Raw genomic sequence first — 13,905 nt, 5'->3', positions numbered from 1 at the left:
TTCTCTCCTTGTTTAGTTTCCACCCATTGCTTCTTGTTCTGCCCTCAGGAGCTTTGGAGAATAGGTTGACCCTTGTTGACTCGCTAATATATAAGTGTTACAGGTTATATAGGTATGTTTTCTTAATGAGAACAGTTATAATACAGTACATAAAGAGTTAAATAAACATAAAAACATTTTAAAAAGCATTTTAAAACATAACATGTTTAAACGTAAGAAAACATTTAACTAAACATAATAAAACTTAATTTTTGACTGCAATGTGATGGCGTGAGTGGATGGAGGTGTGGGGTGGAAGGGATGGAATTACTGCTTGGAGGGGGAATCTCCCTCCATGAGAACAACTGGCATTGTGAATTTGGGGGTGACTTCCCTTCTCTGTCACTTTGAGATTGAAGGAAAAAACTTGTCCAGTGTCTGTTGCTTCTGCCTTTTTTTGTAACACTTTACAGCAATACGACATCACATTATCATTGAACATGTTTAGGCTCCTGTTGCCTACCACACTGTTAGGGAAAGGTTTTTTCTACAAACAATTGCAATTCCCCCACTTTGCACACATTTCTTTAATCACTGAACTTAGGAATTCTTCCTTCCGTTCCTCATCCCCCTCCGAAGACATTTCCTCAGCCAAATTTTTTTCTTGCTCAGTTTGAAGGTGCTGCAACTCTTCAGTGGTGAGTTCGTTACTGTGCTCCTTCATAAGCTCTTCAACGTCGTAATTATTCACTCTTTCCTTTCTCTCTCTCCCTCTTTCTCTCTCCTTTCTGTCAGTCACACTTTCTCTCTCCTTCATTCCCTCTTTCTCCGTACTGAGAGAGTGGGTCCAGCCGTCACGTGGATTGCTCGCTGTCCAATCCGTTGGGGAACGAGCCTTGTCTTTAAAAAGCCTGCTGGATCCGCCCCTTCCCCAGAATTCGCTCGGTCCCACAGTCCAGCGGGTCTCGTGGTGGCTCGTTCCTCTCACAAAACACTTTCCCTTCGTCTTCATTCTACCAGATAAGTAAAAATCCTTTTCTGTCTTTTACTTAGAGCTTGCCTTAATTGCGCTCCAGCCTTACTGGGCTCGGCGCCGAGGGAGAAGCCGCGGCGCTGCTCCCTGTGGCTTTTATTGCAAAAAGCCTTGCTCCCACTGCTGCCGGATTGTATTTACATGTAAATCTACTCGGCTAGGAGGTTTCAGGCAAGCTAAGGAAACAAAAGGAATCAAAGGGCTTTTTTCTCACCTCCTGCGGTGTGGGACTGTTTGCAAGATTCCCTTGATTGTCCCCCGGACTTTAGTCTCCCCTCCGTATTTAAATTTTTGGAGTGGTTAATTTGGCACAAAGGCCCTCAGCGCCCAGTAATTGCAGGCCCTTTCGGATCGCCCAGAGGATGATGATGACCCATTTCAGCACCTGTCGGAAGATGAGGAATCTCAAATTAAGATTCCAGCCCCGGCTGTCATTTTTCCATTCTCCTTGGAGGGAGGAGTCGACAGTCAGGATGGATTGTACTCGCTCGTAAGAGGCGTGTCCGAGTCATAGAAGTATAAAAAGGCTGGATCCGCCCACAGACCCAGTTTTTTTGACTCGCTTCTAACAGAGACACCTCGTGCAGCACAACCTATCTTGTCTTTGACTCCTTATAAATAATCTTCATTAGGTTAGTAATCCAATTTTTAATCAGTTAAACTTGGTCCTGAGGAAGCAGTAGAGTGCAGTGACCTTTTGGTACAGCTCTATCTGCGGGTGGGTAGGGCTTTTGGTCCTCCCCACCCCCACTGGCTCCTATTGTTTCCTTCAGCCGTTAGGGCTGCCTTGGAGCCACTCGCAGGCAAGCCATAAGCCTGGTGAGGGATCCTGACTGGTTACAGTCTGACCCCCTTTGCCAACGTTCCTCCTAGGCACAACGTGCGAGTTCCTCACAGTGGCCCCTAATTCCCCCTGGAGCTGGTTACAGTTCTGGTAAAAAAACAAAAGGGGTTTATTCTATTTTACCTTTGTTTTCCTCCCAGAGAGTTTTCTGACTCCATGCCAGGTTTTCCAGGAGTCTTGGGATAGGGTTAAAAAACGGCCGATACTTCATGACGCAGGAGAAATTTGCCGGCTTTGTTAATTGCTATCCTAGTGACTCAGCGTCGGCCGGCTGTATTATTAAGGTCTTTGGCGCCATCTTCTGGCCAAATCCTGCAACAGTCTCAGTAGTTTGCCCAAGTTTCTGGGTTTCTACTGTTTTTTGACCAGGCTTAAGAAGGAGATAGCTATTTAAGGATTCATCCTTTCCAGAATTAGGGGCTAGGTTATTTATTTTTCAACATATATATATATTTAGCCCTTCTTTGCAAGACACATTTTCAACAGTTTCCTATTTTATCCTCACAGACCCCTGCAGGGGACTTTGTCTTGCTAAATTTTCCTCTACTTTTTATTCCCCTTTCCCTCTTCCTTGGCTGTCTTGCCATGGCAGACCTAGCTAAAGCAGGAGGGAAAAGAACCAAAAAATCTGTCAGGCCTCTACAGGTGGATTCTGATCTCCTTTCCCCTATTCCAGAAAACAGGGATCCTACTCCTCAACCTTCAAAAGCAGAGAGGCGTAGGGATCTTACTCTACAACGTCTTCATGAGAAAGCAGCCAGGGCTCTTTCCCCTACTCCCAGAATTCCTAATCAGGCTCCAGCTACCTTTTCCCCTTCTGGGTCCGCTGTAACTCTGGCTGCTAGCATTTGGGGTCCAGCTGGCTTACAAAATCAAAATTTGACCCCAGACACTTCTAGACCCCCAGTTCCCCTTTCTCCTACGATTTTCATTGCACCTCCAGTTCAACCTGGTCCTCCCTCAGAGGTCTCTCAACAGATACCTCAGGCGACGCCTCCCCCAGAAGTCCACCCTTCCTCTTCAACAACCTTTGATGCAGCAGCTATCCAGAGGTGGATTGATTCAGCAATTCAACGCAGCATCGAACTTAAGCTTAGCACCTTACCCACTACCACTCCCTCTAGACCAGGACCGGTGCCCCCAGTGGCCCCTCTTTCCCTTGCTGCCTCTACCCTCAGACCTACCCAAGATTCTTGGTCTGATTCCTCGGCTGAGGAGTTGGATTCTTCTGACAAGGAACCTCCAGAGGGGGGTCATGCCGGTCTGTCTGAGGACAAAGAAGCTTCCCCAGCTTTACCTATATCAGCAGCCTTATTCCCAGCAGAGTTGTTTTCTACCATTTTGTTGAAGGCTCGTTCAACTGCTGGTCTCACAACTCCACCCACTCAAACTCAACCTTCCGCTTCCCAGGTGGAGACCCTGTGGAATCCTTACACGGAGGAGCAAGACATAATACCGGCTCCGCCCCTCTTCGTAGAGACCATTACTAAACAATGCCTAAACCCGGCGGCAGGTCCAGCTCCTTCTAATCTAGAGAAGAGATTTTTTAATGTAGCTCCGGAGCTCGCCTCCTTCCTGGAACCCCCTGCTATAGACTTCTCAGTTCTTGCCCTGCATTCCTCAGAGAACCTACCGGGAAAGGAGGAGGATCTTCTAAAGGGAGAAGACCGTAAAATTGATCAGCTCCTACAGAAGAGTCATCAATCCGCTGCTTGGGCTATCAAAGGAGCTACAACCTCTTCCTTTTTCGCTAGGACCATGCTCATCTATGTCAGACAGTTGCAGGAATTGATTCCGGCTTCTGACATTTCAGCCCAACAAAGCCTGAACAAGATGTTTGCCACCTGTCAACTACTTGCAGACACTACTCTGTATACCTCATGGTTTGCAGCCAAAACCATGGCCTCCTCAATAGCGGCCAGGAGGATGACCTGGCTCAAGAAGTGGCAAGTGGATATTAAACACAAGTGGCGTTTTGCTACAGCAGAATACAAGGGTAAGAACCTTTTTGGTGATGTCCTGGAGCCCTTCCTCATCGACTCTAAGGATAAAAAGAAGATCCTACCCTCGAGCCAGAAGAAATCCTTTCAGCGTCCATCTCCTTACTATCGTCGACCTTTTCGTCAGGCGGATCAATCCTTCTCCTACTACAGAGGCTCAGCTCAACAGAGCTACAAACCTCGCAATGACCAGGACAAGAACTCTAGAGGCAGAGGAACCAAGCGTCCCTTTCGCGGATCTGCAGGTAGCCGTCAGGGCCGAAGAGGTAGGTGGTGATATCCCCCACCCCGATCCCCTTTCAGTTCCCATCGGTGGTCGCCTTGCTAAGTTTGCCTCCCATTGGTCTGCTATTTCCTCAGACTCCTGGGTTCTCAATACAGTGGCAAAGGGTTTACATTTTGAGTTTCTTTCTCCTCCCCCCTCCTTCTTCATTGCCTGTTCTACTCCCAAAGATCCCTCTAAGAGGGCTGTAATGGACCAGGCCATACAGCACCTGTTAGACATTCGGGCCATTCAGCCCGTCCCCCCTGAATTTCAGGGCCAAGGTTTTTATTCTCTTCTCTTCCTTGTCCCCAAATCCTCGGGGGGCTGGAGACCTATTCTGGATCTGAAACGCCTTAACCTGTATATAAAATATCACAAGTTTAAGATGCACTCTCTTAAAACTATCTTAGCCTGCATCAGAAGGGGAGACTTCATGGCCTCTTTGGACCTAACTGAAGCCTATTTACATATCCTCATAGCTAAGGAACACCGTAGGTTCCTTCGTTTCTCCTATGCCGGAAGGCATTTTCAGTACCGGGCCCTTCCTTTTGGCCTATCCTCAGCCCCCCGGGTTTTCACCAAGATTTTATCAGTTTTAGCTGCCCATCTTAGATCTATACCCATTTGTCTTCAATTCTATTTAGATGACATCCTGGTATTAGCGAAGTCCTTTAGCCTAGCTCAGGACCACTTAAAGACCACTGTCGAGGTCCTTACGGCTCACGGTTTTTCTATTAATATCCAGAAAAGCCATCTCACCCCTGCTACCTCCATCCTTCATTTGGGTACAGTTATCAACTCCTCAGTGGGGCTAGTAAGTCTCTCCCCTGAGCGGATAAGTAGCATTAGGGGGTTGGCATCCCTTATCCAGGGCGACCCTTTCCCCACCCTCTCCTCCCTTTCTTCCTTGTTAGGGAAGATGGTTTCCTGCTTTTCCATTGTTCCCTGGGCTAGACTTCACTCTCGAGATCTCCAGTGGTTTCTACTTCCCTTCCAAAAGCTTGGACAGGCCCACTTGGCAAAACGAACCCATCTTCCTCCACAGGTCCAAAGATCCCTGACGTGGTGGAAGTCCGGAGCCATCGAGGACGGCACCCTGTTCCGATCCTCCCCCACCGTAACCATCACCACGGACGCCAGTCTGTCGGGATGGGGAGCTCATTGCGGCCAGCAGCAGACCCAGGGCCTTTGGGACACAAGCCAGTCTTCCTGCCCCATCAACTGGCTGGAGTTACACACAGTTTTCCTGGCCCTCAAGAGCTTCAGCCACCTGATTGCCGGACAGGACGTCCTCATCAGGACCGACAATATGGCCACCAAGGCACATATCAACCGTCAAGGGGGCACCAGGTCCAGGACTCTGATGCTAGAGGCCAAGAAGATCAGCCTTTGGGCAGAGAGACACTTGTCCTCTCTCCGATCGGAACACATATCGGGGACAGACAACATACAGGCGGATGCCCTCAGCCGGGCAACAGTAAAGCAAACGGAGTGGAAATTAGATCCGAGAGTTTTTCAGCAAATCTCAATGAGGTTCGGCAAACCATTAATAGATCTATTTGCTTCCCCTCTCAACACCCAACTTCCCCGCTTCTTCTCCCGCTTCCCGTCCCAGGAGGCGGAGAACTACGATGCCCTCCACTGCCCCTGGCCCAGGGGACTACTGTACGCCTTTCCTCCATTACCTATCCTCCCCCAGGTCATCCACAAGATATTGGAGGAGCAAGCGGAGGTAATATTGATAGCTCCCTTATGGCCCAGGCAACCCTGGTTTGCGGACTTAAAAACGTTGTCGGTGATGGAGCCATGGCAAATACCAGTGAATCCTCATCTGCTCTCCCAGGGGTCCCTCCTACACCCGGACCCAGGCAGGTGCCGCTTGACCGCCTGGCTTTTGAGCGGAGCGTCCTGAGGAGTCAGGATTTTGACAACGATGTCATTGATTATATTCATAAGGCTCGCAAACCTTCCACGGAGCGTATTTACTCCTCAACCTGGAAAACCTTTTGCTCCTGGTGTGAGTCCCAAGGATTGTCTCCATTTCGCATTCCCCTCTCAAAGGTCCTTGAATTTCTAAAACACGACCTAGATAAGGGTCTCTCTCCGAATACCGTTAAGCAGCAAACTGCAGCTCTTTCCTCCATCATCGCTTGTGGCACCTGGATATCCCTTGCTCATGTTCCTTTGGTGTCCAGATTCCTCAGGGGCGTTTCCAACTCGCACCCCCCTGTGGTCCACCGTTTCCCCACTTGGGACCTCCCAAAGGTGTTGTATTCGTTAACAGAGCCTCCTTATGAGCCTCTACAAGAGGCTTCTCTACGATATCTCTCCTTCAAGGTATCTTTCCTAATTGCCATCACAACGGCCAGACGGATATCCGAGTTAGCAGCATTATCTGTCAGAGAGGACCTATGCCTTTTTCACCAAGACAAAGTAGTCCTCCACCTTGACCCGTCCTTCCTCCCCAAAATCAATTCGATTTTCCACCGGAGTCAGGACATTATTCTACCAACCTTCTGCTCCCGACCTTCTCACCCTTCAGAACGCAGATGGCACACGCTTGACGTGAGGAGAGCTCTTCGTGTTTACTTGAAAAGAACACGGCCCATCAGGCAATCTGAGGCCCTGTTTATTTTGTTCTCCCCTCAAAAGATCGGCCTCAAAGCTTCTTCATCCACCATTGGTCGATGGATCCGTGGGGCCATTGCCAAAGCCTATGACGTGGAGGGCATCCAGAGGCCTCTGGGTATAACCGCTCACTCCACTAGGAGCGCTGCCTCCTCGGCGGCCTGGGCCACTCAATGCCCCCTGGAGGATTTATGCAAGGCGGCTACCTGGACCTCTCTCACTCCTTTTATCCGCCACTATAAGATCGATAAGTTTGCCTCAGCACAGGCGGCCTTTGGGCGGAGGGTCCTACAACAAGTAGTGGAGGTTGCCCATCCCTCGGGACAATAACTTTGACATGTCCCATCCTGACTGTCGACTCCTCGCTCCAAGGAGAATGAGCGTTGACTCACCTGATACGCTCTTTCTCTTGGTAGAGGAGTCGACAGTCAGTTCCCTCCCCTTGTCTACCTTTTATTCTTTCCTTGTTTTTCCCCCCTCTTCAATGTAGAGCTGAAGAAGTTTTCCTGTACATAGTTCAGGGGGGGGGGGTTGAATTAGTTGAATCTAGGAGTCTGAGTTGTGCTGCCACTACGAGTCAGTGTTTTCAGTTACGTCATCAAAACTGGGTCTGTGGGCGGATCCAGCCTTTTTATACTTCTATGACTCGGACACGTCTCTTACGAGCGAGTACAACCCATCCTGACTGTCGACTCCTCTACCAAGAGAAAGAGCGTATCAGGTGAGTCAACGCTCATTCCAACTCTTCAAATCTCTTCTTTTCAAGGCAAGAGTTTCTACAGGCTTAGCCGGGCAAGAAAAACAGTCTACTCCTTCCACAGATCCTCCTGAGGAGAATTTACCATACTTCATGGAGGAGCAGGAAGACGAAGAGGTAATTCCAATGCCCAAATTGTTTAAAGATGCTTTGCTTAAGCATTGGGACCATCCAGCCTCTGACTTTAACCCCACAACCAAAGACAAGAAGTTATATAAGCTTTCCCCTTCTTATGAAGATCTTCTTGTCTGCCCTAAACCTGATGAACCTGTTAAGACTCTACATTCTGCAGCTGCTATGCCGGGTGAAACAGAGGAGGTTCTACGGCCCGAAGACAAACGCCTAGAGCAGATGCTCAAAAGATGTTTCTTTGCGGATACCTGGGCTATCAAGAGTGCTGCAGCAGCATCTTTCTTTTCTAGAACTATGCTTTTATGGCTTCAACAGCTCCAGCAGCACATCCCCCCTGACGATCTACGGGGCCAACAGGACTGCAACAAGATTTTTGCAGCGGCCCAATATGTAGTGAATGCTGCCCTGCAATCATCAAGATGTGCAGCCAGGTCAGTAGCGGCATCAACAACAGGCAGGAGGCTCCTATGGCTGCGCCCTTGGCAGGCGGGAGTGAGACAAAAGTGGCAGATGGCCATGGGTCACTTGAAACGCGACCTCCTATTTGGAGACCTCCTGGACTCCCTTCTCACAGAGACCACTGACAAAAAGAAGGTTTTGGGGCCCACCACCAAGTAGGCCACCAAAACTCAACCTTTTCGGCGCCCAAATCATCAACAGAATCAAGGGTTCGCCTTTCAAAGAAACTCAGGTCAGTATTCCCCTCGTTTTCGCTCCCAAGCAGGCAGAAACCCCAGTGGTAGAGGATCCCGCTACCAAAAAGGGTCCTCCTCGACCAGAGCGTCTAGAAAGCCCAGATGGTGAGCTTCATTCCATTCCCATAGCGGGGCGCCTGGCTTGGTTCTCCGCCAGATGGAACCATTCCTGTAAGGATCCCTGGGTTATTGACACTGTGTAATGGGGTCTCATTTTAGAGTTTATTTCCATTTCCCCTAAACGTTTTATCTCATGCCCATTCCCCAGGTCTTCCTCATCTTGTATTCAAATGGAGGAAGCTATTCATAGTCCCTAAGACATCTGGAGGATGGAGAGCCATCTTGGACCTTAAAAATTTGAACCAGTTTATTAAGTATAGGAAGTTCAAGATGCATTCTTTGTCATCCATCTTAGCCGCTATCCATCCTGGGGACTTTATGGTCTCCTTGGATCTCACAGAAGTCTATCTTCATATTCCCATTGCCAAAGGCCACAGGAAATTTCTTCATTTTGCCTTCCAGGACAAGCACTACCAGTATAGGGCAATGCCCTTCGGGCTGTCCTCAGCTCCTAGAGTCTTTACTAAGCTCCTAGGAACCCTGGCGGCTCATATCCGAGCCACGCCCGTCCACATTTTATGCTATTTGGATGACATTAATTCACGGGGCCTCTAAAGAGGGCACCTGTTCAGACCTCAACATTACCATGTCTATCCTACAGGATCATGGTTTCTCCATTAATCTCAAAAAAAGTCAGCTCTATCTGTCTACTTCTGTTCAACACCTAGGAGCCATCATTAACTCAGATATCTCTCAGGTTTTTTTCTCTACTGAGAGAAAAGTCAGCATTAAGGAGCTTATTTCCCAGATACGATCTCAGAGAAGGACTTCCATCGTTACCCTATCTTCTCTACTGGGAAAGATGGTATCCTGCATTGGCATTATCCCCTGGGCCCATCTTCACGCCAGGGATCTCCAATGGTTTCTATTACCGTTCTAGAGATCGGAGAACAGCAACTCGATACCCCTCATCACCGTTCCATCCACGGTTTTAAGATCCCTTACGTGGTGGACCTCCCCCGCTCTGGACAAGGGATCCCCCTTCAGATGTCCAGACCAATTCACTATCACCACGGATGCCAGCTTATCAGGCTGGGGAGCCCATGCCCAAGGCCTAATAGCCCAAGGCAAGTGGTCAGCGGAGGAGGCTTCCAGACCCATCAATTGGCTGGAATTGAGAGCAGTGTCTCTGGCCCTCAAACAATTCAAACCGCACCTCATCAATCAACATGTTCTAATTCTTACGGACAATATAGCCACAAAGAGTCATATTTGCAGACAAGGGGGCACTAGGTCCAAGGCCCTGATGAGGGAAGCCCTGAAGTTGGGACTCTGGGCAGAGAGGCATCTTCAGTCGTTAAAAGCCGACAACAGTCCTCAATGTACAAGTGGACTGGCTCTTCCAATCAACTCTAGACCCAGGAAAGTGGAGCCTTCATCTGGCTCTGTTTCAGCAAATATGCCTCAGGTTCGGTCACCCATTGCTAGACCTGTTTGTGACCGAGGCCAATGCTCAACTCCCTCGATTCTTCTCCAGGTTTCCATCCCCGGGAGCGGAGGCGACCAACACACTCAGAATCCCTTGGCCTTGAGGGCTGCTTCATGCCTTCCCTCCAATTCCAATTCTCCCAGATGTGATCTACAAGATCATCCTCGAGAAGGCCCAGGTGATTCTGATAGCCCCTCACTGACCACGCCGGCCCTGGTTCGCAGACCTTCAACGTCTGTCCATTCAGGACCCCTGGCGACTCCCTGTTTCGGAGGATATGTTGCAGCAGGGCGCCTCTTTCCATCCACCTCACCGCTTGAATATTGTCCGGCGCGATTTAGACCTGCGAGGATACGACCCGGACACTGTAGAAATAATCCTAAAAGCTAGAAGAGAGCATTACAGTAGTCGAGGTGATGAGGGCATGAGTGACTGTGAGCAGTGAGTCCCGGTCCAAATAGGGCCGCAACTGGTGCACCAGGCGATTTATCCAACAGGATTTATGACCATACCTGGTCCAAATTTCACCAATGGTGCTCATAAGAGGATCTATCCCCCCTGTGTCTTCTCATCCACAGGATAGTGGCTTTCCTCATGAAAGGGTTCCAACAAAGCTTTTCATCCAGTACTATATGTCGTCACCTGGCAGCCATATTTATTTATTCATTCATTCATTCATTCATTCATTCATTCATTCATTCATTTATTTATTAGATTTGTATGCCACCCCTCTCCGTAGACTCGGGGCGGCTCATAACAGACAATAAAACAATTAACAACAAATCTAATAAATTTGAAAAATTTAAAAAAACCCATTATTAAACCAGGCATACACACAGACATACCATACATAAATTGCATAGGCCCGGGGGAGGGGGGAATGCCTCAATTCCCCCATGCCTGACGGCAGAGGTGAGTTTTAAGGAGTTTACGGAAGGCAAGGAGTGTAGGGGCAGTTCTAATCTCCGGAGGGAGCTGATTCCAGAGAGTCGGGGCCGCCACAGAGAAGGCTCTTCTCCTGGGACCCACCAGACGACATTGTTTAGTCGATGGGACCCGGAGAAGGCCAACTCTGTGGGACCTAATCAGTCGCTGGGATTCGTGCAGCGGAAGGCGGTTTCAGAGATATTCTGGTCCGATGCCATGAAGGGCTTTATAGGTCATAACCAACACTTTGAATTGTGACCGGAAATTGATCGGCAACCAATGCAGACTGCGGAGTGTTGGTGTAACATGGGCATACCTAGGGAAGCCCATGATTGCTCTTGCAGCTGCATTCTGCACGATCTGAAGTTTCCTAACACTTTTCAAAGGTAGCCCCATGTAGAGAGCATTACAGTAGTCGAGGTGATGAGGGCATGAGTGACTGTGAGCAGTGAGTCCCGGTCCAAATAGGGCCGCAACTGGTGCACCAGGCGAACCTGGGCAAATGTCCCCCTCGCCACAGCTGAAAGATGGTTCTCTAATGTGAGCTGTGGATCGAGGGGGATGCCCAAGTTGTGGACCCTCTCTGAGGGGGGTCAATAATTCCCCCCCCAGAGTTATGGATGGACAGATGGAATTGTCTTTGGGAGTCAGGGGTCCTGAATGGACAGACGTTGAAGGTCCGTGAACTAGGGCCGGCGTGGCCAGTGAGGGGCTATCAGAATCACCTGGGCCTTCTCGAGGATGATCTTGTGAATCACATCTGGGAAAATTGGAATTGGTGGGAAGGCGTGAAGCAGCCCTCAAGGCCAAGGGATTCTGAATGTGTTGGTTGCCTCTGCTCCCGGGGATGTCCTCCGTCTTATCCGGGTTGAGTAGGAGTCTGATGACACCCATCCAGACCCCAACAGCCTCCAGGCACTGGCATATCACTTCCACTGCTTCGTTGACTGGACATTGGGTGGAGATGTACAGCTGGGTATCATCTGCATACTGATGATACTCACCCCATGCCTCTGGATGATCTCACCCAATGGTTTCATGTAGATATTGAATAGCAGGGGGGAGAGGACCGACCCCTGAGGCACCCCACAAGGGAGTAACCCCGAAGTCGACCTCTGACCTCCCACTAACACCGACTGCGACCAACCGGAGAGGTAGGAGGAGAACCACTGAAGAACAGTGCCTCCCACTCCCAACCCCTCCAGGCGGTGCAGAAGGATACCATGGTTGATGGTGTCAAAAGCCGCTGAGAGGTCAAGAAGCACCAGGACAGAGGACAAGTCCCTGTCCCGGGCCCGCCAGAGATCATCCATCAGCGCGACCAAAGCAGTTTCCGTGCTGTAGCCAGGCCTGAATCCAGACTGTTGAGGACCTAGATAATCGGCTTCTTCCAAGGACCGCTGGAGTTGAAGCGCCACCACCTTCTCAACAACCTTCCCCATAAAGGGAAGTTTGGAGACTGGCCGATAGTTGTTAAGAATGGCTGGGTCCAGGGAAGGCTTCTTGAGGAGGGGGCACACAAGTGCCTCCTTGTAGGGATCCGGAAAGGACCCCCTCCCCAGCTCCATGTCACCTCCCTGCTGGCGGAGACCAGCCAGGAGGGACACGGATCCAGCAAACAGGTGGCGGAACTCACAGCACCAATGGCCTTGTCCACTTCATCAGGTGTCACCAAATCAAATTCTTCCCAGACAGGTGGACAAGTACGGGCCCCAGTCACCTTGACTGACTCATTGTCAGTCGACTCTGTTATCCAATTAGAGTCAAGGTCTGCCTGAATCCGAGTGATTTTATCAGCCAAAAATGTGTTAAAATCCTCGGCACTACTCTGCAAGGGCTCCCCAACTCCCTCCTGGTTAAGGAGAGAGGGGGTCACCCTAAACAGAGCGGCCGGGTGGGATTCTGCTGATGCAATCAAGGCGCATCTTGCCGCCTTGAGCACCACTTTGTAAGTCTTAATAAAAGCTCTTACAAGTGTTCAATCGGATTCAGACTTACTCTTCCTCCATCGCTTCTCTAGACGTCTCTTCTGGCATTTCAACTCCTGGAGGTCCTCGTTGAACCATGGAGCTCTACGAGGTCTAGTGCCGCGGAGAGGTCGCAACGGCGCAATCCAGTCAAGAGCCTCCGCTGCAGCCTTTTTCAAGCCTCAGCAAGAGACTCCGCCGAACTGTGGATGAGTGCCTCTGGAATAACCCCAAGCGCCTTCTGAAAGCCCTCTGGGTCCATCAGGTGTCTGGGGCGGAACTGTTTAATCGGTTCCTCCTCCCTGCAGGGAAGGATTGGAGTCAGGAAGTCAAGCCGCAGTAGAAAATGGTCTGACCATGACAAAGGCAACACTTCTAAGCCCCTTAATGTCAGACAATTACTCAATTGCTCAGAGAGAAACACCATGTCGGGTGCATGCCCCCCCTCGTGAGTCGGACCTTGCACTACTTGAGTCAGGTTCATGGCTGTCATGGTGGCCATGAACTCCTGTGCTAATCCAGAGCGACGGCAGGTTAAAATCCCCCATATCTTCGGTCTTAGCAGGACCTTGCAGACAACCACTCTGCTCCTTTCCGGAAATTCAAGAATTTTTTATAGGTGTTTCGAACCTCAGACGTTCCAAGGTCCACAGATATCCATCCTGGGACTTACCATGGGTTCTCCACTCCCTTTCTCAGGCACCGTACGAACCACTAAGATCAGCGGCCTTCAGGTACCTATCTTACAAGGTAGCATTCCTGGTGGCGATAACATCTGCCCGACGCATCTCAGAATTGGCCGCCCCCCCCAGCCCCGCAGATGGAGATCAGGCTGGCAGGGCTGGCGGATCCGTGCCCCCAGCCCCACGGACGGAGATCAGGCTGGCAGGGTTGGCGGATCCGCCCACCCAACCCCCAGGGGGGATGGGACTTTTTGCCTCTGTCAGTTGGATGAAGCCCTTTCCTCCGCAGCGACCGATCACCTGCTGCGGAGGAAAGAGCTTCATCCAACTGGCGGAGGCTAAATGTCCTAAACCCGCCCCCAGGACGGAGATTGGGCTGGCAGGGCCGGCGGATCCGCCCCCCCCCCAGCCCCCAGGACAGAGATCGGTCTGGCAGGACCGGCGGA

General features: G+C 50.2%; 1 protein-coding gene across 4 annotated transcripts in view; it reads left to right on the top strand.

Annotated features, from left to right (window-relative positions):
• LDB2 (LIM domain binding 2) overlaps positions 1 to 13,905 on the top strand; it is a 266,234-nt gene that overhangs the window by 4,376 nt on the left and 247,953 nt on the right. The gene's annotated exons all lie outside the window — the stretch shown is intronic.

Source organism: Erythrolamprus reginae, chromosome 7, assembly GCF_031021105.1.
Source record: "Erythrolamprus reginae isolate rEryReg1 chromosome 7, rEryReg1.hap1, whole genome shotgun sequence".
Classification (NCBI taxonomy): Eukaryota; Metazoa; Chordata; class Lepidosauria; order Squamata; family Dipsadidae; genus Erythrolamprus; species Erythrolamprus reginae.
The sequence above is the reverse complement of the archived record's forward strand: the minus strand, read 5'-3'. Positions and strand labels throughout refer to the sequence as shown.